A 3,751-nucleotide genomic window follows, 5' to 3' on the forward strand; every position below is an offset into this window, starting at 1 on the left:
GTGGAGTTAATCCATTTGGTTGATTAGACAGCCACATGTAATAGTTACTAATAGTGTTGCTATGCATGTTTTGTTTTTTTTTTTTTGTAAAATATCGCTAGCATTTTTTTTCCAGTGTACGATTCAATGATTGCTCATCTATTTTTTATTACTGCTAAATATGAGAATACATTTTTGTGTCTCATTGTGTTATGACACGTAAAAGTTTGTTGCATCGCTGTTGTTGCACTTAGTTGGAAAATGGTGTATTCGTATGCATACGATACAAAATGTCATACATACAGAAATATATTTCTGGAAACAAACGAATGTATGAACCTTAGGCAGGCACAGATTGCATGAGGCTAAAAAAAGTTTGTTGAAGTTCTTAACTAAAATTGAAGTGAATTTTTATATCCATCATCAAATAAGAGGGGGTATATTGAATTATAACACATCAAAATATTTGTCTCAGACCCATATTGGTATATGGGCAATTCCATATCATCGCACGTGACATTTGCACGCCTATAGAGTGGAATAGATTTTGCAAAAAAAAGAGTATCTGAAAAATCGTGACATAAAACGGAAATTTTTAGGTACATGTGGAAATATGCGAAAATAATCTAATCGTGAGAGGCGTTATGTTTTCTTCTAATTTCTTACACTAAAGGAAATATTTTTCCTTTACAATCCGTCATATTTAAATAAAAACAATCTTTGGATGATTTTATAATAAATACAATTTAATATCGTACGTGACATACCGTACGTGACAGATTTTTCTCTTATAATAAAACAATATATATTCTGTAAATATGCATACATACATGTGTATACAAAAACTAAAAAAAATAATAGAAAATATACATTCGGTTTCAATAAACAATTTGACAATAGCAAAAAAACAAACAGTCAAATTTATTTCATAGTACAGGCTAATTGGGAGCCTAGTTTTCGCCACAATTTTAGCCTAAAACATTAAAAAACAAGTAAGAAAGTATGGTCGGTCAAGCCCGACCATATAATACCCTACACTAAGTAAAAGAGTAAAAACATTTTTCTTTTAAAATTTCAATAATTTGTATTTTTGAATGATTTTCGGAAGTGGGCCTTATATGGGGGCTATGACCAATTATGGACCGATCACCATGAAATTAGGTCGTGTGATTTGTGTCTATATGAAAGTATACTATGTTGAATTTTGTGAGTATACCAACATTTTTAAGCGATTTATGCACGTTAAAGTGATTTTCGGAAGCGGGTCTATATGGGAGCTATTACTAATTATGGACCGATCGTAACAAAATTTGGTGACATGAATTTCGTATATATAAAACTTATTTGGAGAGCAATTTGTGGAGATACATTTATAAATTAAACATTTATGAGCGATAAAGTCCAATTTCGGAAGGACATTTGTATGGGGGCTAGGTGAAATAATAGAACGATTTCAGCCAGTTTCAATAGGCTTGGTCCTTGGGCCGAAAAAATAATATGTACCAAATTTAATCGAAATATCTTCAAAATTGCGACCTGTACTCTGCGCACAAGGTTTACATGGACAGCCAGCCAGCCGACCAGACGGGCGGACGGACATCGTTTAATCGACTCAGAAAGTGATTCTAAGTCGATCGGTATACTTTAAGGTGGGTGTTAGACTAATATTTTTGGGCGTTACAAACATCTGCACAAACGCATAATACCCTCCCCATTATCGTGGTGCAGGGTATAATTAAATATAATCAGTATTATTTTTGTCTTTAAAATGTTGTAATATGATCTAAATACTTTCACATAGTAACATTTTATTATTTTGTTCTATTCAAATCATCATGAAAAAAAGTTTCTCGTGGAATTGCCCATATACATATATTCTTAGTCCTCATAAACTTCTAAGACAATCTAGCTATGCCGGTCCATCTGTTCTTATGGTTGTCTGTAGGGTCCAAACGAGCTAGCTGACTGAAATATTCCACAAATATTCTCTGTTGATAAGGTTTTTTTGGTATTGGAAATGGACAATATCTATCCATGATTTCACCTACCGCCATGAATATTTTGTTGAACTAAATCGTATAAAGTCGAGTACATTTTCTGTTTAGTTTAGAACCTCAACAACTATGTTTGTGTTTAAGGACCAACCTATTATGGCTCTATATGTATATTTATGAATATGTATGTATAAATTTATGTATATATTTATGTAGGCAGGTATAAGTTTATTTCTACAATTTAACTGTTGTTGGCACAATGTTGTTGCTGCTGCATCAATTTTCCAAATGATTTATGAATATGAATGCGACACTACTTCCTGCTGCACTTTACTGACCTTTTTATTATATTATTCATATGTATTTTTGTATATACCAAGTATATATTGTGTAAATCTGTGTGTGTGTTTGTGTATATTTATTTGTATGTATATTAGTACAATAAAATATCTACATTTATTTTGCCTTTTTCTCGTTTTATACGACTACTATGTTGTTCAATAACACCGAGTATGCAAAGTGTTGTATATGTATATGCAAAAAATACATATATATGCACAAGTGCACAAACCTATACATTAGGGTGGCACAAATTTTATGGAAGTTCTCAACTAAAAAAAGTTGAATACATTCTAAGATACTGCTTTTCAAAATTATTGTCCAGGGTTCAGTATTTGGTGGATAAAGGGATCTTTTCAAACCGCATTTTCTTAATTGCAAATAAAAGCGATCAGTAGTTTAAAAATTGTAACAACTATTTATTTATTAAAATTTACACAACAAGTTAAACAGCCACTCTCTTTTAATACATACACTTATCTTAGCAACTTGCTGTTACTATTTATTAGGGTGGGTCAATTTGTTCGGTCCCAAAAAACGTGGTAAAGCGTATAGCAAATTCGTAATCTACGGAAAATTCTATGAACTTTTTCAGAAGAAACCATGGTTCTAAAATCAAAATCGAGCTTCCGGTTTTTTACGAGAAGATTTGGAGCTCAAGACCTCTTTTGCTAGGAGACCTAGGGTATGTTCAATTTTAAAAATAATAATATTTCTTCGTTTGTGTTCCGATTTAAAAAAATAACATATATATAGAATCTTCTCGTCGAGTACTACAAAAGGGTTCAAAAGGGTTCAAAAGGGCCCGATCGCCATGAAATTAGGTCGTGAGATTTATGTCTATATTAAAATTATTTCTGTTGGAATTTATGTATAAACCAAAATTTTTGAGAGATTTATGCTCGTTAAAGTGATGGTGGTTTAGGCTACAAAAACTTTATTTAAACTATAATGTTCAATAATTATGTAAGTGAGAAGAAATGGCAGATATGTACCCTTTAAAATTAAAGACAATTGGCTTCTTTATACATCCAATGCAATCTAGCGTAAAGACAAAGGTCACTTAAGTGTCTCCAAGTAATCAGAGTGTAGTCACTTCAAACGTTTATTTCGTACTGCACTTTAGAAAGTAATATATTGGAGATTAGTCGGAGAACGATTAGTTTAGAAGTAATCGGTTATTAGAATGTCTATGACTTCAATTTTACATATTAAAATAATTGGGTTTGTCGCTTATCAAGTAACCATTAAGGTAGCTATTTAGGTAACTGACTATATGTTACCTGTAGCTGAATCCAATGCGTTAAATACTTTGGACCCTCTATCAGACTCATTATCATTATAACCCAAAAGTGTCAAGTGCCTAGGACATGCACGTATTAAAATAACGAATCACGTGGCTGATTATGTAACTAGTTGTCACCTTGAATGATAGGTCA

Source organism: Calliphora vicina, chromosome 3 (genome assembly GCF_958450345.1).
Source record: "Calliphora vicina chromosome 3, idCalVici1.1, whole genome shotgun sequence".
NCBI classification, from domain to species: domain Eukaryota; kingdom Metazoa; phylum Arthropoda; class Insecta; order Diptera; family Calliphoridae; genus Calliphora; species Calliphora vicina.